General features: G+C 43.0%; 1 long non-coding RNA gene across 2 annotated transcripts in view; it reads left to right on the forward strand.

The window, feature by feature from the left end:
• LOC309817396 overlaps positions 1-27,970 on the forward strand; it is a 200,587-nt gene that overhangs the window by 105,732 nt on the left and 66,885 nt on the right. The window contains exon 2 of one of the 2 annotated variants that reach the window (XR_014296127.1): positions 11,353-11,458. The exons of the other annotated variant lie outside the window; for it this stretch is intronic. This is a non-coding gene — a long non-coding RNA (uncharacterized lncRNA). The remainder of the gene's footprint in view (positions 1-11,352; positions 11,459-27,970) is intronic. 2 annotated transcript variants of the gene reach the window in all.

The following is a 27,970-nucleotide window of genomic DNA, read 5'->3' on the forward strand; positions in this document are numbered from 1 at the left end:
ATACATGTTCTTTCAAATTTTTGTTGGTTGTTATTACTTGGGGTTTTTAATGGGCTATGTGTTGTCTTCCAGTGTCTAGCATAACAAAATGTTCTTCCTAACTCAGATGTGAGGTTCTTTGGCATTCTGCTAAAGCTCCAGGGAGCTCTCTTTGACCCTTCTCTTATTTTCACAAGACTTGCATGAGCCTTCCTCGACATTATATTTCCAAAGGATTCTCTGATGCCTGAGCTAAGTGTCTGCCATTCTAACATATTTGTAGTTGGTAGCCTGAGAATGAAGATTGTTGGGGGTGGGGCGGGGAGGAGTGAGACCAGGAAGTACATAAATAGGGAGGGATGAAGAATGAGATGAAAACCCAGTTCTTCTGGGATGACAGAGATGTTCTCTGGTCAGTGTTTAGGGGAAATGTTGGAGGGGCCGGGTGTTAGGGCTGCTGACGCAAACCTAGAAAGCAGCTATGTTTCATCCTATTCCTCTGCCTTTTCTGGATAATTCTCTAAGTATCATGGGGGACATCACAAAAAGATCTAAGGAATGAAAAAAGCCTGAGATAACCAATCCCTCTTTTCAAAGGATTTTAGTAGGTATTTATCATGCTTTGCTATGTGGGATTCATTAGGGTGTGGAGACCGTTTATGCCAGGGCATCTGACTCCTATATTACTGTTGAACTGTTTGCAAAATACAAGAGTATTTCCATTTGGAGTGGACTTAGGTAGTGAAAATATAAGAATTTTAAAAAGCAAAAGACTGTGCTCATTATCTATAGCTGATGACCAGTATTGGCTAGGAAGTTTTTTTAATCTCCTCAGTAAAGCTGCAAACAGAACTCTCTGCAGAAGAAAGAGTGATGCTACAAATACGAAGATATATAGCCAAGCAAGTCAGCCAAGAACACTGTTATTTTGGGGCTAATTGAGAATGCAGAGGTTCCAGTGGCTCTCATAGGGATGAAAAAAAATGGAACTAGCATTTTCTCCATGCAGGATTAAATAAAGAATGGTACCTGACTAATTCAGTGTCAAAACTAAAGAATCATTTGTACCCAGTAGCCTATTTTTTTCTACTGTGTCATCAAACACCCATGATTCATGCAAAGCATAGCTTGTTTTACTTCTTCATCTTTTAGATTGCATAATTAATAAATGTTTGTTGCAAAAACCCCACAAACAATACAAGTAAAACGAGAAAATTCTTTCCCCCACCAATCTCATCCTTCAAGATAATAGCCTTTAACAACTTAGTATGTACACTTCCTTCCTAGATTTCTCTCTCTCTTTTTAAAAAAAAAATAAATTTATTTATTTATTTTTGGCTACGTCGGGTCTTTGTTGCTGCGTGCAGGCTTTCTCTAGTTGCGGCGAGCAGGGGCCACTCTTCGTTGCAGTGCACGGGCTTCTCATTGCAGTGGCTTCTCTTGTGTGGAGCACGGGCTCTAGGCGCGAGGGCTTCAGTAGTTGTGGCACTCGGGCTCAGTAGTTGTGGCTCGTGGGCTCTAGGGTGCAGGCCCAGTAGTTGTGGCGCACAGGCTTAGTTGCTCCGCGGCATGTGGGATCTTCCCAGACCAGGGCTCAAACCCATGTCCCCTGCGTTGGCAGGCGGATTCTTTTATTAAATTTTTAAAATCTAACATCTTTATTGGAGTATAATTGCTTTACAGTGTTGTGTTAGTCTCTGCTGTATAACAAAGTGAATCAGTATATGTATACATATATCCCCATATCCCCTCCCTCTTGCGTCTCCCTCCTATCCTCCCTGTCCCACCCCTCTAGGTGGTCACAAAGCACCGAGCTGATCTCCCTGTGCTATGCAGCTGCTTCCCACTAGCTATCTTTTTTACATTTGGTAGCGTATATACGTCAATGCTACTCTCTCACTTCGTCCCAGCTTACCCTTCCCCCTCCCTGTGTCCTCAAGTCCATTCTCTACGTCTTTATTCCTGTTGGCAGGCAGACTCTTAACCACTGTGCCACCAGGGAAGTCCCTCTAGATTTCTAAATGTGCATGTGTGTATGCATGTACAAGCAAAATAGGATTATTCTATACATTAGTTCTGAACCTTGCTTATTTCACTTAAAATAACCGTCTTCCATCTCTCCATGTCTATATTAGAGGGAAACTCCTATTTTTTTTTTTTTTTTTTTTTTTTTTTTACTACTGTGCTGTGTGAAATTCCATTGTATGGCTGCCCTACCATTTATTTAATGGTCTCCTAATGTCTGGCATCTAGGCTGTTTCCCATTCAACAAATATTAATTGAAAGCTTGTTATTCTCTAGAGATGCCGCAGGAGTACAAGATATATAGATATATAAGGAGCTACCTCTTCTCTCGAGGAATTTGAGACTGAATATGTGAGTCAGATAGACTGTGTAACAAAGAGCCTTCACATTTCAGCAGAAGATACTAAGAATTCCAATGTCGCAGAATCTAATGGCAAACCGAACGAAAATAATCCCTCCAAAGAAAGACACTGTACAAGAGCATTATATTTTTACAAGAGCATTTTACTAGTAGAAAATCCAACATATCAAAACAGAATGGTTAAAGGGCAATTATGGCACAGAATAAAGACTTCTTCTTACAAAATGTTTGATTTGTTAAGTACCCTTCTAGTACTTAACTCTTGATTTTTGTACCAACAGCTATTTGATATGGTTAAGGGGAACTGCCAAGTAAACAGAAGCTTGAATATTAGGAATCCATGAAGGTTGGAATTCTAGCTCCTTCTCTTGAAATGTTTAAGTGAAGAAGTATAATTCAATATGTTTAAAAGGGCTTTTCAAAATCTAGGTATGTCAGGAAATTTTAGTTCCACTTCAGATCATCCCAGGCTCATCTGTCTCCAAGACTCTTGGCCATTTTTTCTCTCCAGCTTTCACTTTGGAGACACACTTCACGCAGGTTCTCATAATTGCCATGGCCTCACGTGATACTGAGCAAGAATTACCTGACAGCAGCTTGTCTCAAGCCCACGGCTTGAGCCTCTTGTCTTCAACACAGGGCTTCCCTGTTGACATTGAGACTTAAGATACATCGGGACCTGCTTGGAACTCATAGCGATACATACCAAAGTGCAGAGGAATTAATGCCCCAGGGGATAAACCTTTGATCGGTGGGAACTGAGAGTTAGTGGATAAATTTTCCTCCCTCTTGCTTCACACCTCACCTCCTCCCCACGGACTATCTTAAGATGCAATAGCCCTTATGGCCTCTCAGAAGATGGTCCCTTGAAGTGATGCAATTAGTTGGTCTTAATATGAAACATAGGCCATCTCTGTGGTGCACCCCTCATATTTGCTCTTCCCTGACCCCGTCCCTTTCCCTCACTTCTGCTTCCCTGGGATTGCACTCCCTAATAAAAGAGTTCAGATAAGCTATTGGCTCAGCCACTGTTTTCTGGAGAATTCAGGCTAAGACAACACAGTCTTGACAAGTGAGATAGAGCTGGATATACTGCACTGTGTGTACTCATTACCTCATTTATAGCTACCCATTACTGAGCACCTAAGTGCCCAAAATTTTTTCAAAGTGCTTTATGTGCCATCGAATAACCCCCCATGAGGAGGTTATTACTATTAATAGCAGCTTTTCTTCGACAGGAAAGAAAACTAAGGCTTGGAAAGTACCTCACTCTAGGCTGTATCAGATCACTTTCTAATTTTTCAGTTATTGCAATTGGTGGAGGCTCGGGGAGCCAGATGGTGCCCATCTCTACTTGATAATTCAGGTCCTCTTTGACCTCAAGTTTCCTCATTCCTTAAGCCCTCCAATATATGTATCAAGTATGTAAAAATGTGGTCACTGAACAAGAAAGCCAGACTTTGGACTCAGAATTACATGTGTGAGGCAACACAGCAGAGTGCCAACTCAGAGAGGCCCCTATGTGCGTCCAATCAGAAAGGCTAGGCTCAGCCAACATGGGATGCTGCTGTTCATGGCACGACTCAGCTATGGCTTCAGCTTTCACACCTCGGGAATGAGTAAGGGTAGCACAGTTTCTCTGCTAAAATCATCCCCGACTTCTCAGAGTGCCACTCGGGAAAGAGGATGGAGGGCTCTGCAACCAGGATCTCTAATTCCTGCCGTTCTTGCTGCCTCATCACACTCTCTGCTCCTGTCCTGTCTCCCTTAACCTGGGCTCAATCCCATCCAAAGTTTGGTGCAAGAGAGTCCCCCCATCCGACTGATTGGCAGCCTGACTCCCAGCCTCCCCAGGGCCACCACACTGCTTAGCAATTATTTTCTCAGTCTCAGTGACCCCCTCCTTTATTCCATTTTACACAGCAGTTGTTCCAAGCATTTACTACTCTTCCACCTTCTCTCAAATGTTTGTCTCCGTGCCACTCTCAAGAGAAGGAAGGTAAGAGCTCTTTACCATATCCCCCACAAAACTACACTCACCTCGCCCTTCACCTCGTCCTCCCCATTTCTGTCAACTCAGTCCACGATGCTCTCTCTGGTGCTCCGTGCCCTGGTGGGATTCAGGAAGAAACCCCAGACCTCCATGATGGGCTCCCAGGTCTGAGGCTGGGCATGGAGTAACAGCTTTCCCTCCCCTCTTTCCATATGATACAAAATATAGAAGGAAAAACATCATAGGACTTTTGTCGTAATCCTTTAAAAAATGCTTAGCAGCTTTTTGTGCATGTGTGAGTCTTACTTATAAAAGCCATTGTTGACAGCAGTCAATCATGTATATGGATTCCTATGGAAGAGATGGACACTGAGGTCAGGTCACTTCAACCTTGGTCATACCTGGGGAGGTGGGGACCCAGAAATGGGAGAGGGAAGCATCTGGTTTTATTTTAATTAACCACAGAAGTTCTATAAAATCTTGTAAAAGTCATGATCTCTTGAATCACAGCAGAGTACCCTCCCCAACCTATTCATTCCTGAACGCATCATACCGGCAGTCCTGCTGGTAGCACATATATTGTCCTGGTGGAAACAAATTTAAATTAAGGTTGGTCATGAGCGTGTGTCTGTGGCACTGCTTCTGGATTATTAAAATAAAATTCAGGTCAGAGAAAGCAAAAGCCCTTTTCACAGAGCTAAATTACTTTTGCTCTATACCAAGTTCAATTAAAGAAACAACTTTCTCTTCTTGGCAAAGTTTTCTCAATTTTTTTTCCTACCTCTCCGGTCTACTTCCACCAATCCTTCTACTCTATAATCAAACACAAGAAAACATAAACAGTAAAATTTCACTAATGTGGTTTAAAAGGAAAAGGTTGGTTTAAAAAAGTTTGCACTGGACTTGGCAAAAATACAATAGAATACTTTCAAATGGGCTGAGAGAGCACCATTTCATTCAGTGTCTATATCACATCTTCTTAAACCAATTGTGTGTTGATGGGCACCTGGGGAGTTTCCATGTCTTGGCTATTGTAAATAGTGCTGCTATGAACATTGGGGTGCATGTATCTTTTCAAATTGAAGTTTTTATCTTTTCTGGATATATGCCCAGGAGTGGGATTGCTGGATCATATGGTAGTTCTATTTTTAGTTTTTTAAGCAACCTCCATACTGTTCTCCATAGTGGCTGCACCAATTTACATTTCCACCAACAGTGTAGGAGGGTTCTCTTTTCTCCACACCCTCTCCAGTGTTTATTATTTGTAGACGTTTGATGATGGCCATTTTGACCAGTGTGAGGTGATACCTCATTGTAGTTTGATTTGCATTTCTCTAATAATTAAGTGTCGAGCATCTTTTTATGTGACTGTTGGTAATCTATGTGTCATCTTTGAAGAAAGTTTTCTGCCCATTTTTTTTTTTTTTTTTTGCGGTATGCGGGCCTCTCACTGCCGTGGCCTCTCCCGTTGTGGAGCACAGGCTCTGGACGCGCAGGCTCAGCGGCCATGGCTCATGGGCCCAGCCTCTCCTCGGCATGTGGGATCTTCCCGGACCGGGGCATGAACCTGCACCCCCTGCATCGGCAGGCGGACTCTCAACCACTGCGCCACCAGGGAAGCCCTCTGCCCATTTTTGGATTGAGTTGTTTGTTTGGATATTGTGTTGTATGAGCTATTTGCATATTTTAGATATTGATCTCTTGTCAGTTTCATGCTTGCAAATATTTTCTCCCATTCTGTAGGTTGTCTTTTCATTTTGTCTGTGGTTTCCTTTGCTGTGCAAGAGCTTTTAAGTTTGATTAGGTCTCATGTTTATTTTTGGTTTTACTTCTTTTGCCTTGGGAAACTGATCTTAGAAAATATTACTACAACTTATGTCTGAGAATGTTTTGCCTATGTTCTCTTCTAGGAATTTTCTGGTGTCATGTCTTATATTTAGGTCTTTAAACCATTTTGAGTTTATTTTTGTATATGGTATGAGAGAGTGTTCTAATTTCATTGATTTACATGTAGCTGTCCAGCTTTCCAAATACCCTTGCTGGAGAGACTGTCTTTTCTCCATTGTATATTCTTGACTTTTTTTTTTTTTTTTGCGGTACGCAGGTCTCTCACTGCTGTGGCCTCCCCCATTGCGGAGCACAGGCTCCGGATGCGCAGGCTCAACGGCCATGGCTCACGGGCCCAGCCGCTCCACGGCATGTGGGATCCTCCTGGACAGGGGCACGAACCCGTGTCCCCTGCATCAGCAGGCGGACTCCCAACCACTGCACCACCAGGGAAGCCCATATTCTTGACTTTTTTGTTGTAGAATAATTGACATTGGTGTGTGGGTTTATTTCTGGACTCTCTATTCTGTTCCACTGATCTACATGTCTGTTTTTGTGCCCCTTTGATTACTATAGCTTTGTGGTATTGTCTGAAGTCTGAAAGGGTTATGCCTCCAGCTTTGTTCTTTTTCCTCAGGGTTGCTTTGGCAATTCTTGGTCTTTTGTGGTTCCATCTAAATTTTAGTACTATTTGTTCTAGTTCTGTGAAAAATGTCAAAGGTATTTTGACAGAGATCACATTAAATCTGTAGATTGCTTTGGGTAGTATGGCCATTTTAACAGTATTAATTCTTCCAATCCAAGAGCATGGGATGTCTTTCCATTTTTTGGAATCATCTTCAATTTCCTCTATCAGTGTTTTATAGTTTTCAGCATATAGGTCTTTCACCTCCTTGGTTAGGTTTATTCCTGGGTATTTTATGTTTCTGATGCAATTTTAAGTGGGATTGCTTCTTTACTTCCTCTTTCTGATATTTCATTGTAATGAAATGCAACAGATTGCTGTATGTCAATCTTGTATCCTGCTACTTTGCTGAATTCATTTATTAGTTCTAATAGTTTTTGTGTGGAGTCTTTAGGGTTCTCTATATAGAGTATCATGTCACCTGCAAATAGTGACCTATTTATCTCTTCACTTCCAATTTGGATACTATTTATTTCTTTTTCTTTTCCAATTGCTGTGGCTAAGACTTCCAGTACTATGTTGAATAGAAGTGGTGAGAGTGGGCATCCTTGTGTTGTTCCAGAATTTAGTGGGAAGGCTTTCAGCTTTTCACTGTTGAGCATTATGTTGGCTGTGGGTTTGTCATAAATAGCTTCTAGTATGCTGAGATATGTTCCCTCTATACCCACTTTGGTAAGAGTTTTTATCATGAATGGATGTTGAATTTTATCAAATGCTTTTTCTGCTTCTACTGAGATGATCATGTGGTTTTTGTCTTTTCTTTTGTTGATGTGGCATATCACATTGATTGACTTGTGTATGTTGAACCATCCTTGTGACCCTGGGATGAATCCAACTTGATCATGGTGTATAATCCTTTTTATGTGTTTTTGGATTTGGTTTGCTAATATTTTGTTGGGGATTTTTGTATTTGTATTCATCAAAGATATTAGCCTGTAATTTTCTTTTTTTTTTTTGTAGTGTTTTTGTTTGGTTTGGTATCAGGGGATTTATTGGAAGGATGTTGTCCAGCTCGTAGGATGAAGAAAGATGAAGAACTGGGTTTGAAACAAGTAAGACCCAGGGAATTCAGAGTGCTTCCTCAGCAGGACCACCTCCCCAGCCTCACGGGGGTAAAAAAAACTGGAGGAATTGAACTGTAGCAATTTTTGCTACTTGCATTACTCAACTCAAGTTTCAAAGTTCGAGAAGGAAGGGATAAATTGGTCAACATCAGGACCTAAAGTATGCCTGTGGATGTACCAAGAAAGTAAAAGGAAGGATCTAGCAGGAGCCCTCAAGGTCACCATCAACTATTGCTGTGTGTGTGCAAGCACTTGGGTTTGCTGTCCCACTAAGACTGCACAGAGTGGAGGAGAGTTAATTACCCTGAGGAAACTGAGGCAGTCAGGAAAGGCAAATGGAGGCTGGTCTGAGTAAATGCCAACAGTCCCTTATACTCCAGTGGCATTAGAAAGGGTTCATTCTACATACTTCAATTGCAGTTAGATCCTAAAACCCACTCTAGCTTCACATACTAAAGGTTATCAAGAAAAATGTGTTCTTTCGGTATGTCCTGTAGTTCTTCAGACAGAAACCAAAACCACAGTGTCTGAGAGAGCTAAAGAGAGCATAGATGCACACAAGAAAACCTGACATTCTTATGGAAACTTGACCCTGGGGAGTAGCCAGTGGTGACAGAAGCATCAGCCTATTGGCTGCTATACATAATCTTGACTCTAAGCCCCAGTTCCCTGATTTGCAGTTAAAACTCTTTGACTGAGAGGGATAATCTCTGACTTTCAAGCAAATCACAGATATATTCTATTCTGCAGCATGTGAGACTGAACTTAGAGTTGTGAGGATTTCATAACGTTGATTGTATGTGGCATGTAGTGCATAGCATAGGTTTTCTCATATCTGAGGGAGTTTAGGTTTGAGACCCCTGAGAACTGGGATGGACTAGATGACTTTTGAATATGTGATCCTATCATGTTTTAAGACAAAAGGACAAAGTAAGAGCATGTTTCTGTCCTACAAAATGATTTTGTTGCCTCTGGTTACAGAAGCTCATAACTGGGCTTTGTTAAGTCTAAGGAAAACCATAAATAAATAAAAATAACTAACATAGAAGGAATGTCCTTGTGCACAGATGTAAAAAGTTCTATTGTTATCCTGCTTCTTTTTAGAAAACATTTTCTTTTTTTTAAGTTTTTGACAAAATAATTGCAGATTTACAGAAAATTTGCAAATATAGTTCAGAGAGTTCCCATAAGCCCTTCATCCAGCTTTCCCTAACGTTGACATCTTACAGGGTTCTGCTACAGTTATAAAAGTCAAGAAATTAACATTGATATAACCTACAGACATTATTCGAATGCTACCAGTTTTCCCATTAATGATATTTTTCTGGTCTAGAATCTAATCCCACATTGTAATTGGTTGCTGTATCTTCTTAGTCTTCTCCCATCTATGACAGTTTTTCTTTCTTTTTCATGGCCTTGGAACTTTTGAAGGATATTGATCAGTTATTTCATGGAGTATCCTTCAATTTGAGTTTTTCCAATGTTTCTCTCAGAATTAGAGTTAGGCTGTGCATTTGTTATGGACTGAATGTTTGTGTCCCCCGAAATTCATATGTTGAAATCTTAATCCCCAATGTGGTGATACTTGTGTATACTTTGTCCTTTCAGTGTATCATATTGAGGAAACATGGTGTCAACCTGTCTTATCTCTGGCAGAGGTTTACTCGATTACTTGATGAGGATGGTATCTACAGAGTTTCTTCATTGCAGATCCTCCTATTTCCCCTTTGGTAGAATGTACAAAATGCTGTAAGAGCATACTTTGAGACGATGTAAATATTCTTGTTGTTCATCATACTTTCATCTGTTAACTTCAAAACCCATTGAAGAGTCTGTCAACAATTATCACTGTGGTGTCTACGTAAGATGATTTTCCATTTTAATCATGTCCTCTACGTTTTCAATGTTCATCAGTTGGAATTTGACTCTGAGGCAGAATTTAGCAAGTATGTTCTAAATGTCTGTGCTGTGAGGGCAGCAGGTCAGGGAACCAGCCTTCCTTCTGTTCTTGGAGGGTTCAGTGCTGGTCAGTTAAACTCCCGTTGGCTGTTTGATCCCCAAAACAGCAGCTGCAGAGGGAGGAGGAGAGGATCCGCTTCCCTTGGCTGTTTGCTGCCCTCTGAGTTCACTCCTGCTGTTCCTTACACCGGGCGCCCTCTGCCTCCCCTTCTAATTGTTCTACTGGCCTCAGCTCTGGTAAAGACTTACTAGGGAGCTTTCTTATTCTTCTTCCTCCACAGCCTTAGCACTTCTCCCGGCTGACTCTGTCACAGCAAAGAATATGCTGTCCTAAAACAGCCAGATTTTCTTGTACGTTCCCCAGCACACTGTGGGTAAAGACCCCACTATTTAGTCCAGATTTCTGAGCTGTTGGGTAGCACCTGACAAACATGACTTCCCTGGGGAGGCTCTGATAGAGAAGGACTGAAAGTAAAATAGAGTATTTGTCACAAAACCCTTCCTTACATTTAACGTTTAAAAAAATATTTTAAGGTATAATTTGTATACAGTAAAGTTCATTTTTTTGATGTACCATTCTGTGAATTTTGACAAATGTATATACTCTCAGGTAATCCTTACCACATCAAGAGATAGAAATCTCACATCCCCTCAAAAAGTTCCCTCGTGTCCTCTGTAGTCATCCATCCCCACCCCCACCCTTAGCCCCTGGCAAACACTCATCTATTCTCTGTTCTTTCAGTCTTGCCTTTTCCAGAATGTCATATAAATGGAATTATAAGATATGTAGCCTTTAGAATTCGACTTCTCTCACTTACCACAACACTTGTGGAACTCATTCCTGTTATTGTTGCTGTGAGTACTTCAGTGTTTTTTGTTTCTTTTTTCGGTACGCGGGCCTCTCACTGTTGTGGCCCCTCCCGCTGCGGAGCACAGGCTCCGACGCGCAGGCTCAGCGGCCATGGCTCACGGGCCCAGCCGCTCCGCGGCATGTGGGATCCTCCTGGACCGGGGCACGAACCCGTGTCCCCTGCATCGGCAGGTGGACTCTCAACCACTGCACCACCAGGGAAACCCCAGTTTTTTTATTATTGAGAATTATTCCATTTTATGTATTTATCACCGATTGCTCATTCACCAGCCACTAGACATCGAGTTGTGTTCCGTTTGGGGGATTATGAATAAGTTACCACAAACATTCATGAACTAGCTTTTGTGTGGACTTAGGTCTTCATTTCTCTTGGGAACATACCCAGGAGTGGAATCACTGGGTCATAGGGTAAGTGTGTGGTGAACAGGCCTCTTTCCAGAGTGTCTGTATCTTTTTGCATTCTGACCAGCGATGTATGAGAGTTCCTCCTCCTCACCAGAACACTCAGATAACTGCATGCTTTCGTCCGCATTACTTTAGACCAGTAAGGGTAAGCATCTTTTCTTTTCTTTCTTTTTGGCTGCGCAGCTGCCGCATGGCATGCAGGATCTTAGTTCCCCAACCAGGGATGGAACCTGTGCCCCCTGCAGTGGAAGCGCCAAGTTTTAACCACTGGACCGCCAGGGAAGTCCCGGTGAGCATCTTTTCATGTGCTTATTTGCCATCTGTATATCTTCTCTCCTGAAGTGTCTATTCAAATCTTTATGCGTTTCTTATTGGTTTTTTAATTTCCCTATTGTTGACTTTTGAGAATTCTTTGTATATTCTAGATATAATATCTTGATCGGATATGTGACTTGTAAATATTTTTTCATAGCCTTTGGCTTCTCTTTTCATTATCTTAACAGTGTCTTTTGAAAAGCAGAACTTTAAATTAAAAAAAAATTTTTTTAAAAAACATCTATTGGAGTATAATTGCTTTACAATGGTGTGTTAGTTTCTGCTTTATAACAAAGTGAATCAGCTATACATAATATCCCCATATCTCCTCCTTCTTGCGTCTGATTATTAATTAAATTAACTAGCTTAAGTTAATTAATTAAAATTAAAATGGAATGTAATTAAAATTTTCTCCTTGGAGGGAAATTAAAAAACAAAAACAAAAACACGTTGAGAAACATTGCCTTAGAGCCTCCTCAGATGACTCATAAGAGGGCTTGTTTGATGATGCTCCACAATTAATTTTAAAGAACTCCCAACCATGTTTTTGTCTATTTTAAAGTTGTGGATACTTTTTCTTGAACTAAGAGAGCCATAGAGTAGAAATGGCTGTCCGTCACATCTAGATAGAGAGGACCAGAGTCATCTAGCTTCAGACTCCTGGAAAGGGTGGGAGCAAAAACATATCTTCTGTGGTATTCAAAAAGCCCAGGATTCAGCTGAGGGGTAGTCAGACCTGGGGTGGACCAGAGGCTGGAAGTGAGAGATGCAGCGGCAGCAGCCATACTCAGCCCAATGTATGCCAGAGCAGATGGACCACGTCCAGTCCAGCCATGCAGAGCGCCCCAGCATTCTCACATCCTTTTGGACTGTACCTGCATCTGTAGCGGTAGGGTCAGACCTAGCCGTGAATTGAATTCGATTACATTTCCACCAGATGGCCCAGTGGGAACTCAAAATGGAAATAAAGTTCAGGTAAAGAAGAATATAGCACATCACATTTCCTATATCCCTGCATTTTTGGCCTGAGATTTTGCCTACTATGTGTACTTATGAAGAAACGCAGGAGAGAAACATCCGATAATGTGATGGGGACAGAATGCTGGATCCCCTATATTTCTTGAGACCTGAAACAGCTGATGAGCAGAACCGCAGAAGAACATACACTGGATATAGGTGGAAATTCTTACATGTGATATGGGTGCATAGGGATTGTTAACTTCTTCAAGCAAAAGCTAAAAGTTCCAGTATTGAATTGGCAGAGATGGTAGTCTTTCTCCAGAAATTTCTGCTGGCTGCCTCTTCTCTTTTCCCCACTTGTCATCTTTCCAGGTGGTAAAATCCTGTCTGAATTTTAGTGCTTAGCATTTTCCTTTGTGAGCTACTTGAATCCCAGAAAAAAAGCCCTGAGCACTGTAAAGGGAGCTCCCATGAATAATCCTGCAACATTTTACTGCCAAATAAGGTATTCAGCAGAACTTTAAACTTTTGATGAAGTCCAATTTATCATTTTTTTTCTTTTATGGTTCATGCTAACATTTATTTGTTTTGTTTGATTGGTGTTGGTTAAACTTCTTTGTCTGAATTATCTTCTTCTTAGAGAATTTCTGAAAAAAAAAAATACAAGTCTTGCTTTCTAAAGCCATAGCCAGGACAAGTCACTTAGCCTTTTCTTAGCTGTTAAATGGGAACAACAGTCCTGTCTTTCTTGGGAAACATTTGTGTTGCCTCTAGGATAAAAGCCAGAAGACATGTGCCTGAAGTGAAAAGGCGAAGAAATGTTTGGGCTTTGAGAGTTTTACATTAGCAGCAGCAGGTTGAAGAGGCAAAAAGGAAGTGAGCATTTACAGGGGAAGAAATAATGGAATAAAGTATTGTTGGATCTTTACTTATAGGAAGACAAGAAGCAGCAGTAAGCAGAGAGACTTCCCCTTGACATGGCTAGACTCCAGAGCAGGAAGAGAGAAGTCTGGGAAACATATATAAAAAATTATTAATATTTAATAAATGTAAGAGAAAGTCCCCAAATTGAAAAGTAAAAAAAAGCCAGGTGTTTTTATTCTTTGATGATGTAGTTAGCACGTCCTTTGGAAAGGTATTTTTCTGTGGAAGTATTGTCTGGGCTTAGTTCCCTTTAGAAGGTTAATAAAAAATTAAACAAGAAGATCCCATATACTGAATCCAAGGATTCTTGTGTAAGAAACTTTGCACACCTCTCTCCCTGGGTGCTCACACCTCCCCATGGGAAGTCAACTTGCAAGGAGGCTCAGTCCCAATAACTGCAGATGTAATCAATTATGAGTGAACCTCATCATGCAGTAGGACTGAAAAATTGAAGGGACCCTCTTCAGAAAGCCAAAGTTCATTCCTCCTTATCACACTTCAACACACCAGGCTTTTCTCTCTTTCTAAAGACAAGTGGGTCCTGAGAGAAACGCAGGATTCTTGATGCCGTAACTGAGTAACTCTGTTCAGACAGAATGGCTTCTCAACATCCTGTTTTATTACATTCCGTACTTTGATAACAGTTCTTCTTAAAAAGATGTCCTTCTGTGGCATTGCTTGCTTAGGGAGGTTTTAGGTACCAGGCCACCGTAATGAACTGCTGATTAATTCTTTACCACCCACTTTGCAAGCGAACTGTGAGTTGTGTTTAAGTAGGATGGGATAGAATCTTATCAGACAGGACTTCACCAGCTGGAACTAGAAACAACTCTGTCCATCTGGCCTGGGCAATGTGCCCTCCTGGAAAATTACTGAACGGCACCCAACTCCATAAAAATACATTCCTTAAAATGCCAGCAGAAGGCACAGACTTATGGTGAAATGAAGAAATTATGCAGCCTGTGCAAAGCTTAATTCATCACCAGGCTTGGATAATGGAAATAAATGCTCACCCAGACTTTGTGCCAGGAACATTAATAATTAGTTGGTGGGGACTGTCATGCAGGAAGGTCCTGGCTGTGATTCAGATTCTGGGCGTGAAAGTGTGTGATGTAAACCCTGTGAGACGGTAGAGCAACGAGACGTTTGTTCCTGGGTGGGCCGGGAATCAGCAGCAGCCCCCTCTCTGTAGGGAGGCAGTGAGAAGTGATGGCTTTGGGGGTGTCTCTCTGGGTTGAGGAAAATTTGCCACGTTTAATCTGGCTGCCTTTCCTTTTCCCTTACTGCACCCTTTACAGAACTTTGGCTGTGGCTGTCTTCCATCTTACAAAGGGGAAAGCCAGCAGACTAAGTGCGTTGTGTGCCCCTCGCTGCCCTCTCATGGCCACTGTCTGTTCCCAGGTGCCGTGGTGTCTGCTCACTGTTCTTACCCCAGTCGTGGTCCTCAGGCAGGTATGGGTCCCCTTCTCCACGGAGCCCTCCTTGCTCTCCCAGCTAAGAAGACACCTCCCGCTTATATTCCATTTTTTTGTGGCACCTGTTATTTCTACTTCACATCCTAAATATCCCGTGAGGCTGGGAGCCACGTCCGATTCAAATTTGGTTTCTTCTCATCTCCGGCACACTGCTTTGCAAGTTGTAAGTTCTCTACCAATATTTGTTGAGTGAATCAAAGAAATAACTCGTGACTGATAATAGCTGTGTGACCTCCTGGCCGGGAGCATTTTTGTTTCAAATGTGTTTTAAAAGGTGGCATGGGGTGACAAAAATGACCAGGTCTTTGTGATCAAACAAATCTGGCTACAAACGTAAGCTAGCTAGACCACATACTCTTATTTCACTGCCTTTATTTCACTCACCTCTAAAGAGTTATTTCTACCTGTTGTACAGGGTTCTTGTATGCATTAGAGAAGGTAACACGTGCAAAGACCCTTTAAAATTTAAAATGTTCGTTCCCCTCAGAATGGAAGTGCTTAACCTGAAGAAATAAAGTTCCAACGAGAATTTTAAGCATCAGAGGCCCCTGGCTGGGACAGCCACCTCTGCAGGAAGCGCCATCCGGGAGCCCATGGGCTGTCCCTCAGCACACGGGGTGAACAACCAGCTCCTCTCCCCTCCCAGGCCGTGGATGCACTGGGAAGCAAGGTGACGGCAGGGGAGCCTCCCAGGAGTTCAGACTGATGTGAGCGCTCTAGACCCCAGGTGAGAGCCTCGCTGTGTGAGCCCAAAGGGTCCCCAGCTGGTACAGCCAACCTGGCTCCATCATCCACCGGCTGCCGAACCACAAGGGGATAAGACACGTGAAGTTCCATTCAGTTCAGCAGATCTTTAACACGTGGCTGCTCCCCGTGGATCTGCAGTGTAGTCCCCGACCTTCGGGGGTTGCCCCATCGTGGGCACAGACAGTCACAGAGCAGGGCTGGGAGCCGCAGGCACAGTGAGCCTCCTCCTTCCTGGATTCCACATTGGCAAACTCATCTACTTGCTGAAGTCTGTTACCTCAACATCAGTTGTCGTGATGTTTTTCTGGTCATTCACAGATGTGTGTAGAGCAGGGAAAACATCTGAGTCCCTCGACAGGCATATCCCCAGGTGAGGGGAACCAGGTGATGTTTCAGCTCTCATACCGTAAACAAGTGTCCTTTTCATGGTCTATGTACTATGCCACCTTTTCCACGTTTCTGTGCTTTTTGTTGGTGATTTTACTGTTCAGAGTAGCCCCCCAGCGCAGTGCCGAAGAGCTGTCTTGCTTTCCTAGGTGCAAGAAGCCCGTGATGTGCCTCAGGGAGAAATACGGTGCTGGACAAGCTTCACTCAGGCGTGAGTTACAGGGCTGTCGGCTGTACAGTCAGTGTTGATGAGTCAACAATGCACGTTAAATACGGTGTTTTAAAACAGAAAGTCACATAACATAAAACAAGCTACCTGCTGATCAGCTGATGGAAATGTGACCAGAGGCTCCCAGGAACTAAACCCTGTATTTCCCCTGGGAGCAATGGTTCAATAATCTCTAATTCGTGGATTGTGGTGACTTTATAGAACACAACGACAGCAAATAATAAGAATTTACTACATTTAAAAAAATATTTATTTATGTATTTTGGCTGTGTTGGGTCTTAGTTGCAGCATGTGGGATCTTTTGTCGCAGCGTGGAGGCTTCTCTCTAGTTGTGGTGCGCAGGCTCTGTAGTTGCGGCACACCGGCTTAGCTGACCCGAAGCATGTGGGATCTTAATTCCCCAACCAGGGATTGAACCTGTGTCCCCTGCATTGTAAGGCAGATTCTTAATCACTGGACTACCAGGGAAGTCCCAAGAACTGGCTATATTTTGGTGTGAAGTAGAGTTCAGGGTTGGAAGTGATGGGTGGGGCTGGAGAGACACAAGCGAGGAAGTTTCTTAAACGGCAGGACTGGGCCTCGTCTTGCTGCTGGAGCGTCAGGGGCAGTGGAACACGGTTAGATTAGATTTTACACTCTGCTGCCTGGAGGAAGGATGGATTTGAAGAAGGATTTTGGCAAATGGAGTCGGGTTTAAAACTACTCTCCGGGAACCTTTTACCTACATCGTCCAGCCACACATACATGTAGGTACACATACACTTCTAAAAGTATGATTCTGTGTGTGCTGTGGACCAAATTGTGTCCCCCACCCCAAATTCAGACATTGAAACCTTAACCCCAAATGTGATGGTAGTAGGAGGTGGGACCTTTGGGAGGTAATTTGTTTCGGTCATGATGGTGGAGCTTTCATAATGGCGTTAGTACCCTTATAGGAAAAGAAGAGCACTCTCTCTCTCTCTCTCCCCCACTACCGTGTGAGGACGTAGTGAGAAGGTAGCTGTCTACAAGCCAGAAGAGATCTGTCACCAGAAATCTACCATACTGGCACCTTGATCTTGGATTTCTAGCCTCCAGAACTGTAAGAATATAAATTTTTATTAAGTCTTCAGGTCTGTGGTATTTTGTTATGGCAGCCTGAGCAGACTAAAGCAGTATGAAAGCTCTAAAATTGCTAAAGATGCTAAAGAAGAGGCAGGCAGGCCCTTTTTTTTTTTTTTGGTTGGGATAAAAATCACTTTGGGCATTGGATGTATGGTCATGAGATGAAAAACAATTGGATATTTTCTAATTTGAATTCTTTCCTTTATCTGATTAATTACACACACACACACATTCACATTCAAACACTTCTCTCGACTTTGGAACACGTTAGAAACAGCAATGAATTGGGAGGCGGGTGATTTGAGTTCAGATCCCAGTTTTGCCACCAGCTAAATGGCGTCTTTGGGCCTCAGTTCCTCAATGCTTAAGTGAGGACAATAATGTTGTGTTAGCTCAACCCAGATCAGAGGATCATTGCAGTGAGAGGAACAGACCGTAGATGTAAAAAAAAAGTTAAAAGACTATATGGATGCAAAGTATGAACATGGCAGAAATAGAAATTGCTTCTGAATTGCTGGGAATCCAAGCCTGAAATAATTCTTGGAAGCAAGAAAGTCATTTGGGACTTCTTAAGTGTCATATTGCTCTTCATGGTTTAAGAACACCAGAGGAGCTAAGACATGTTACTAAGAAAATGCATTCCTACCACTTGATAATAGTTGTTTTTATGGAGCTCCATTTTTACTCTCATCTGTATGACAAATATACCCATATGCAAACTAGGTCCAGCTTCAACTAAAGTTCCAGAAAAAAAAAAAAAAAAAAAAGAAAGAAAACCTAGGCTAGCAACTGAAGTGGCTAATGAATTAATTTATCCTGTCCCCAGATATCTGTGAGCCCATTACGTGCTAAGGATTGTTTGGAATGTTTGGGGAGGTACCCAGCAGCATAAGATCAAATCCCTGCCTTTGAGAAGCTATGAGAATGACACTAAGAGCTGCTAAATAGAGCAGGGAAGTCATACAAGCGATGTCACGGGCAGATACATGACAAGTGCTGACCGTAAGTCAAGATTTCAGAGAAGGAAGAGATGAGTGAAAGCTGAGCTCCTTATTGAATTTCCTGTTGAAAAGCAGGGACTTGAGTTGGGCCTTGAGGATCGATTAGGATTTGGATGAGAAAAGAAAACAAGGCTGGCTTTGCAAGTGGAAGGAATGTGCAAATCAGCTCACTGGGTCCGCCCAGGCAGAGCCTTTATGTGCAGTGTAACCCACGGTACAGCTGGGCTCAGACCGTGATCTTGGATACACTGATGGCAGAGCTCAGGCTGGAGTCCTCACTCCTGCTTGCTTTTGGGTCACAGGGCCTTCAAAGTACACGAGCCCTTGAGATTATAACTTACAACAGCGATGCCCGCAGTGAGTTCCATGGAACCTTGGTACCTTTTGAAGTATATCAGTAGGTCTTGCCCTAAAAATAAAGACATGTGGGCAGAAAAGTTTAGAAAACACTACCTACTGTGTCCTTAACAGAGACGTTCAATACCCATTAGTAGCTTTGCCAGATTGATTTTGGTAACTCCAACCCATTCCTGCCCCAATTTTATTTAAAAAAGTATTTATTTATTTGGTTGCACCAGGTCTTAGTTGTGGCATGCGGGCTCCTTAGTTGCGGCATGCATGTGGGATCTAGTTCCCTGACCAGAGATTGAACCTGGACCCCCTGCCTTGGGAGCTCGGAGTCCCAACCACTGCAACACCAGGGAAGTCCCTACCCCCATTTTTGTGTGTGTGTGTGTGTGGTACACCGGCCTCTCACTGCTGTGGCCTCTCCCGTTGCGGAGCACAGGCTCTGGACGTGCAGGCTCAGTGGCCGTGGCTCACGGACCCAGCCACTCCGCGGCATGTGGGATCCTCCCAGACCGGGGCACGAACCCGCGTCCCCTGCACCGGCAGGCGGACTCCCAACCACTGCGCCACCAGGGAAGCCCCCTACCCCCATTTTATAAGACATAAAGATTCCATGATAGCAGGGCACAATACAGGGACGCTTGGCTAGATGAAAGCAAAACTCTGCCACTTAGCGCTCCACAGGAGAGAAGGCTGCCACGCAGGGCTGTGCAGTGGGTTGCACCTGGGGATAGGATGACAGCAAACTAGAGATGCTGGGGCAGCAGGCTGGGGTTTGCTCGGTTTCACAGGCTCTCTATGAACTGGCTCATTTGAATAATTCCGTGGGTTCTAGAGCATAGGGACTACCCTTCATTGTCTGGTACCAGACCCCAGGCGACCGGGGTGAGTGCATAATGGCCCAAAGTGTGAGATCCTGGACATAATCAGGGGAAACTGATAGGGCCTCAAAACTGGGTTAAGAGAGTAATTCCAAAAACAATAACAACAAAATATGTCACTACCTTTTGTGATGTCTGCAAAATTTAGGGACTAGAAGCCTGATAAGTACATTATTGAGATTCCCTAAGGGACAGAGCTCTGAGTAGATGCTGCCATAGAGAGACACTTATCAGAAAAGAGAAGACAGAAGGGAGAGAAGACCTACTGTCTTTTTTCCGCAGGCGGCAGGTGGGCGGCAGGAGCGCGGACGAGCTTGGGGGATGTGAGGTTTCACAGTCTTTTCCAGAGAGCCCCCTGAACGTTTGTCTCAGGGCTGGAGATGGCAGTGGTGTCTGCTCCCACTTCCCACCTCTTTGACCCTTGGGCCTCACAGTACCTTCACCTGATCTTGGCAACTCTAGCCCTTTCAGTGGGGTTGTAAGTTCCCCATGTCCCGCGGTCAGTCCTTTTCTGCTGGAATCCTAATGTGGTTGCCGCTTTTTTGACTGGGCCCCAACAGTATGGCATAGATAAGCTTCTGAGAAATCTTGCTGTAAGACAAGATAAAACAGTTTAAACTAGCGCTTCCCACATACTTGATCACGGAACCTATCCCCCCATCCGACTCTAGCCCCTGCCCCCCCAAAAACACCTTCTAATATCCAGGGGAATCTGTGTTCCATGGTGCACCCTTTGGAAGACACCCAAAGGTTTGTAGACTGAGCATTAGGAATCCAGAAACATGGGCTTCATCTTAGCTGTGTGATCTTGGGTAATTCACATCGCTTCTCTGGACTTTAGTGTTGTCACGGGATCAAAGGAAGAGTTGGATGAAGTTCAGCAGCAGCAGTTTTCCCAGCTCTAACATTTTTTGATTCTGTGAGAAATGGTGTCCTTAAAAAAACAATCACTGTTCAGATAGTAAAAGCAAAAAAACAAAAGCAAAAAACAAATCCACTGTACAGTATTTTGCTTTTTGCTTTGCCTTCTCTTCCTTTTTTGGCTTAATTTGCATGAATATTTTGAGATTTGAGCTAGGAAAATCCCAAGAGACTGGCAGCAAGTAAAGAAAGGCTGGATTGCTCTTACTGTAGTGATGTGGTACTTTTAGAATTCCAGGATATTAGTGCTGACCCTAGAAATATGGCCCCTTCTGAACAGATTTACTTTTACATTGCCAGAGCACAGAAAAAAGAGATGCAAGGAAGAAAGTTCCACCACTCAAACTGAGCCATTTTAATAGGCAGCAAGCTCCCCATCACTGGGAGCATTCAAATGGAGATTAGATGTTAGCTTGGCAGGAGTAACAGAGAATAAATTTTGTCTTTTCAGAGTGTTGTGGCTGAAAGGGATGGTACAGATTATCTACACGGATCCCCACATTTTACAGATGAGGAAACAAAAGATCAGAGAGTTTGTATAGATTTCCCAAGGTCACACAGCTAGTCAGTGGCAGAACTGGGGGAAAGACGCAGGATGTTCCTTGTTCTCCACTGCATTATTCTGCATGCCTGGAATGCATTTTAGTTTCTTTGAGAAGTAAATTCTCTCCCTGAACCTCTGTTTTCTATCTCTTTAAAGAAGCAAAGTCATTTAGTTTGACTGGAAAACTCTTGAGGTTGCCAGGTACTGTGGGAGGCTGACAAGGCTGCAAAGTTTGTAGTCAACCTTTTGCCCTCAGAGTTCTTCTTTGAGCATGGCAGGCCAGCCACCAGGCTTCCGATGGCTGCACAGCACTCTTGATCCTCTGAAAGACAGTCCCACTTGCTTCATTCGTGCGATGTCTGTCTCCACGGGCAGCTCTGAAAAACCAACCTGAATACAAGTCTCTTCTGCACAGTTTGAGAGCAAACCACTGCCCCCAGGGAGGCCACAGAAAACAGCCTGAAGGCAGCGCCGTTTGTGGTGTTGGTGTCTTGGAGCTGGGGTTTCCTTTGCCATCTGCTTGACAGAATCCACGTTTGCTTTCTCAGTGCAGCTGGTAGTGGGTGTGTGTGCAGGGTAATGGCCTTTTCCTTTATTGTGCGACTGCTTTTATTATCAAAATGTTCTTGGAAGGGGGGGGGGACCAAAAATTGCTGCCAAAGCAGAGAGCTGTGGTTGTGACTGCAGAGGAACAGGTGCCTAACGCAGATCTGATTTTATCCTGAGCTTTTCCCCCAAGGCAACCCAAGAGTGGTCAAGGAAAATGGAATGAAGTGCTAGAAACTTCTGAGGTTTTCTCTTTTCCTAAGAATGATAGAAGCAAAGACAGAGGAGCCTCTAGTAAAAATATTTGAGTTTTAAATAAGCTATTTGTTCCTTTTATGTTACAGGGTATGGGATTCAGTTAGACCTCAAAAGAGCTTCTCACAATGAGGAAGCTAGGGACCTTCGGAAAAAGACAGCCCGGTCTATCTGACAGGCTGTGCCTGGGGTTTCTGCTAAGTCGAGAGGGCAGGTTAGATTAGGAGAGATGGGCCTTATTTTATTTTTCCAGAGTTAACACTGAAGCACTACCTTTAACCCTACTCTGATCTCTTGGTCCCCGCACTGTAGTGACCACAGGTTCTGTTGACAATTTCCCTTTGATTCCACACCCACAGTCATTCCCTAGTTCAGCTCACCACCATCACTTGCCACTTTTACTCGCATTACTGGTTTCTCACTGGCATCCTGCCTTCATTCTCCACATGCTACAGTTGGCTCCTGAAGACAACCTTCTCAAGACCAGACTTAATTCTGTGAGCCCCCTGTTCAAAATTCTCTGATGTCTTGACCCTCAAAGCCTCTTGTGACCTACCAGTTCTCCTCCCTGCTGACTTAACCTCGGAGCAGACCCCATCTCCAGTCTTGTTATTGTTGTTATCTGAGATCTATGGGCCTTCAGGGGAAAGATGTGGCTTAATCCACACTCTCCATACTTGAGGATTATCAACCACGTGACCAGGTTTAGCAGTGTGTTCCCACCCCTTGATGCTGTCCTATTTACGGTGCAAAGGGAGCGTCATGATTTCTCCTCTGAGTAGGACAACTGGCTGGAAAAATGTTTAGTCATCTGCTAGATGTCTGTTTAGACAGCAGGCTCTATGCTAAGTTCCCAGGGTACTTTAGCAAAGCAGACAAGCAAGATCCTTGCTTGTGGGGAGCTTAAATCTCAGTAGGAGATACAGAAAACTAATAGCTAACTAAATAAAAGTGATAATTATGGGTGGAGCTTACCCACATGGTATGTTGTATCAGAGTAGGGAGGCATGCTATGTACAGTTGTCATCAGTACTTCATAGACTTGCTCTATGGCAAGATGTTATTTAACTTGAAGTACAAAGAATAAGGAAAAGGTCTTACAGAGGACTGTCTTTGGAGAGGGAATGGACCTGAAGAAAATGGTGGCAGGCAGACCACACACAGTAGGAAAGGGCATTGTGCCAGCTGACTCTTCCCTTCTTCTGGGAGAGGAACAACAGAGGAAAGCCCACAAGGCAATCTGCCACCTTCCCTCCTTCTATTCAACATTGTAATTGAACTCCTAGCCAATGCATTAAGGCAAGAAAAAGAAATAAAAGGTATAAATATTGGAAAAAAGAAGTAAAACTTTATTTGCAGGCAGCATATTGTATATATAGGAAATCTAAAGGAATTAAATTCTAGAAAAAAGTTAATTTATCAAGGTCAAGGTCACAAGATACAAGTTGAATATAAAAATGTCAAATGTATTTCTATGCCAGGAACAAACAATTGGAAAAATGACAGTAACAATAACATTATTTACATTAGCATCAAAAAATATGAATTACATTGCAATAAATCTAATAAAAGATGTGCAAGACCTCTATACTGAAAACTACAAATCTTGCTGAGAGAAATTAAAGAAGTCCTAAATAAGTAAGTGAAATACCATGTTATGAATTGGAAGACTCAATATTATTAAAAATGGTAATTCTCTCTAAACCAATTTAGAGCTTTGATGCAATATTAATAAAAATTCAAACACGATTTTTATAGAAGTTGACAAGCTCAAAAATTTTATGAAAATGAAAAATCTCTTAATTTTGTCAAAATGAACAAAATTGGAGGACTTACAGTACTTGATTTCAAGACATAAAGCTATAGCAATCAAGACAGTGAAGTAATGATTGACATGTAGATAAATGGTACAAAATAGACAGCCTAGAAGAACAATGGTGCATATATGGTGGAATGATTCTAAACAAAGGACTCAGTGAGATTCAATAAAGTAAAGAAACTCTTTTCAACAAATGATGGAACAACTGGACATCTGTGATATTGTGATTTAGAAGAAATATATATCTGGTCATTCAGATGATCGAAATATATTTCTCATATGTATTTGGTCTTCATTCATGGTTCCTGGCCCACAGCTTCCCAGACCTTTAGAATTTCCTAAGCAATACAACAATGGGAGTAGCTTTTGTCATAATATTTTATCTCTTGTCCTCAGTTTCTGAAATCACTTCAGATCCCTAAAGGTGAAATGGGCATCTTGTTTGTTATTCATAACAAGCCTGTTTCCACCATAAGTGGGTTTATGTCAATGAGTTGACTTTTGGAAAACATCTGAGAAGGGGGGCTGGTTGCCAGGGAAACCAACCAGGAATGGAAGGTTGGAACTTTCAGTCCCACTCTTTCTGGAGAGGGGAGAGAGGAATTAATCACCAAAGACCAATGATTTACTCAACCACACTGCTGTAATAATGAAGCCTCCACAAAAATCCCAAAGGAGGGGGTTTGGAGAGCCTCCATGTTGGTGAACATGTAGAAATTTTGGGAGAGTGGTAAACTCTGAGAGAGCAGGAAGCTCTGTCCCTTTCCCCCCCTTATTTTCTTGCTCTTTTTCTGTCTTTGTTTCATCCTTTTTTCCTTGATCTCCACCTGCTTCCCTGGTGTTTTTCCCCCCACTCTGTCAGGACCTCAGAAAAGGAAAGGATACATTCTTGACCACAGATCACTCTGGGAAATTCATTGCTCTGCAATTCTCCACTAAATCCCTGATAATGGGCAAGTAGTGAAGGGGAAAGGCCACAGGTAAGCAGAGACATGACTGAATAAATGCACAGGAAATGCTGAATTGATTTGAAAGAAGTGCCCTAGCAGGGTGCCGCCTGAGGTGCGTGTTCCACAAACCACATTAAGATTACTCATAGGACACCTTGCTTGCTCCATCTCAAAGAGTTTTAAGTATTAATTAATGAGCCATTAGTTAAGCCTCATTAGTTATAGCTCTAATAAAATGGGTGCTGAAGCACGAATCTCAACCAGTTTGAGTGTGTTATTGCTATTCTAGCAGACCTCTCTAATTCGACAATTAGGAAACATGAAATGTAGTTTAATAGACATAATTTGATGATATAAAATTGTTCATCTGGTGTGAGCCGTTCATGTTCATTAATACGTCTCAGGTCACGTGGAAAATGACTCTTTTCAAGTGGACCCACAAAGTCTGTTTGTTTTTTCTCCCTGTCCTCTAAACTACCTGTGCTGGGAAACCAGGGGCGAGGTTTTTCTGATGCAGTCTCTGTTATCAGCTCTGCTCTTGGGCAAGCCACACCATCTTGTCAGGCTGGACGATTTTGTTGAAGTGCCTGTCTTGACTGCACAATAAAATCAAGCTCTGGGCATAGAAACCCCAGTCTTATATCTCATGTGTATCCCCCTAATGCCTAGAAGTTATGATTAACAAGTATTTTGAACTAAATTAAACATTGAATTTCAATCACTGAATTAAGTCAAAAACAAAATGAGAAGACCTTCATGTGGAATTCAGTGAGTTCACATAAACTGTAGGTAATTTATTGTCATGTGTGTTTCTCTGTGCAGTGGTTCCCATTTCACTTATTCTTAGAGAATTAACAGTTTTATAGCTTCACAGCTTCTTTTTAAAAAAATTTTATTTTATTTATTTATTTTTGGCTGCATTGGGTCTTTGCTGCTGCATGCAGGCTTTCTCTAGTTGCGGCAAGCAGGTGCGTGGGCTTCTCATTGCGGTGGCTTCTCTTGCTGCAGAGCACGGACTCTAGGTGCACAGGCTTCAGTAGTTGTGGCTTGTGGGCTCCAGAGCGCAGGCTCAGTAGTTGTGGCGCATGGGCTTAGTTGCTCTGCGGCATGTGGGATCTTCCCAGACCAGGGCTTGAACCCGTGTCCCCTGCATTGGCAGGAGGATTCCTAACCACTGCGCCACCAGGGAAGCCCCCTCACAGCTTCTTTCGTTGATCCTCCACTGGCTTCCCAACACACCACCATCCAGCCCTGACACCCTCCTGCCTCCTTCATCCGCATTTGAATATCCACCATCATCTTTGTCAAACATAAAATCCCTGGTCAAGCTTCTTTCTATTTTGGCCTCCTCTTCTTCAGTTCCTGGTTTAATCATTCATGACCCTTTGGAAGTTGCTTCTCAGAGAAACTTTGATAACTAAATAGAACTTAGGGCTTCCCTGGTGGCACAGTGGTTGAGAATCTGCCTGCCAATGCAGGGGACACGGGTTCGAGCCCTGGTCTGGGAAGATCCCACATGCTGCAGAGCAACTAAGCCCGTGGGCCACAACTACTGAGCCTGTGCTCTAGAACCTGCGAGCCACAACTACTGAAGGCTGTGCACCTAGAGCAGCCCATGCTCCTCAACACGAGAAGACACCACAGTGAGAAGCCCACGCACTGCAATGAAGAATAGCCCCCGCTCACCCTGCAACTAGAGAAAGCTCGCGTGCAGCAACGGAGACCCAACGCAGCCAAAAATAAAACAAATAAAATAAATAAATTAAAAAGAGATAAAAGGGGCTTCCCTGGTGGTGCAGTGGTTGAGAGTCCGCCTGCCGATGCAGGGGACACGGGTTTGTGCCCCGGTCCGGGAAGATCCCACATGCCGTGGAGCAGCTGGGCCCGTGAGCCATGGCTGCTGAGCCTGCGTGTCCGGAGCCTGTGCTCCGCAACGGGAGAGGCCACAACAGTGAGAGGCCCGCGTACCGCAAAAAAAAAAAAAAAAAAAAAAAAAAAGATGAAAGACTTAAAAATAAGTAGAACTTATATTTTCTTATTTTAAAATACTTTAGTGATAACCATTTCTTTTGTTCTTTAAGGATTTAATGTTATTCATTCTTTTTCACTGCCTATTGGCCAAGTCAGCAAAAATTTACATTATTCTGAATTTGAACATTAAAAGGGGCAGCATGACAATGGTGGAAATGAAAATTGATTAGGAAGGAAATGTCCTGGGTTCCTCATCCATCTTGCTCCGCTGATAACCTAGCTTCCTATGTAACTATGGACAAGTTTCTAAGCCTCTCAAAATCTCCCTTTACTTACCTATAAATTGAAGATAATTATACCTCCCAGTGTTACTATTAAAATCAATTGGGGATAGTTGATGTGAAAATGCTTTAAAAAAATAAGAGTTCTATACAAAGCCAAGATTAGCAATGTAGTCATGCATGAAAGCTGAAAGTGTTGGCCTTTACCTGCAGGGTGGATTGGTATAAAACTTACCTGCATCTCTATTTAGGTGGATGTTCTTTAGTGCCTCAGTCCCCAGTGTCCAAAACCAAACTCAGCATCTGCCTGCAGAACCTGCCACTTGACTTGTTTCATAGTGTGGCTAATTGTGTCGCTATCTTGGTCACCCAAACCTAAAACATTGAAGCTGTTTTGGACTTGGGTGGCCATGTCCCAGTTTGGAGAGAATCATCCTGGTTTACATCTATTGACCCTGTGCCTTAGTTTCCAAATACTACAAACTAGGTGGCTTAAAACAATAGTAATTTATTTTCTTACAGTTCTGGAGGTTAGAAGTCCAGAACTTGGATTGGCTCCTTCTGGAAGCTCTAAGGGAAGATCTATTCCATGTCTCTCTCCCAGCTTCTGGTGGTCACCAGCGATGCTTGGCGCTTGCAGACACATCACCTCAGCCTCTGCCTCCACGTTCACATGGTGTCTTCACGTGTTGTCTCTTGGCTCTTATAAGGATGCCAGTCACTGGCTTTAGAGCCCACAGTAACCCAGCGTGACCTCCTTTTACCTTGATTACAACCCTATTTCCAAATGATTAATACTCGAGTGTACCTTTTCAGGAGACGTGATTCTAGTCACTACCCTATGCAACGTGGTTAAATGTCCCTTTTAGTCTTCAACGTGCATGGTTTGGGTGGTAAATTGTATCGTCACCAAAAACTTTGATGCCCCACCCCTTCCTCATCATCTCATCCACTCACAGAGCCAGGAGGGAAGGTTTCTTGGGTTTTATTTCTGTAAATCTGCGCCCACACCAGGCACCTTCCTTTCTGACAGCTCCCACTCCGTTTTATCTCCCAACATTTCCCCCTGTTGGACCACCCCTACTGACCTGGTCCTAATCTCCAGCTTCAGTTTTCTGGCTAACACACTAGTTCCTCATTCCC

The sequence above is a fragment of the Mesoplodon mirus genome (genome assembly GCF_964341445.2).
Source record: "Mesoplodon mirus genome assembly, chromosome: 15".
Lineage (NCBI taxonomy): Eukaryota > Metazoa > Chordata > Mammalia > Artiodactyla > Ziphiidae > Mesoplodon > Mesoplodon mirus.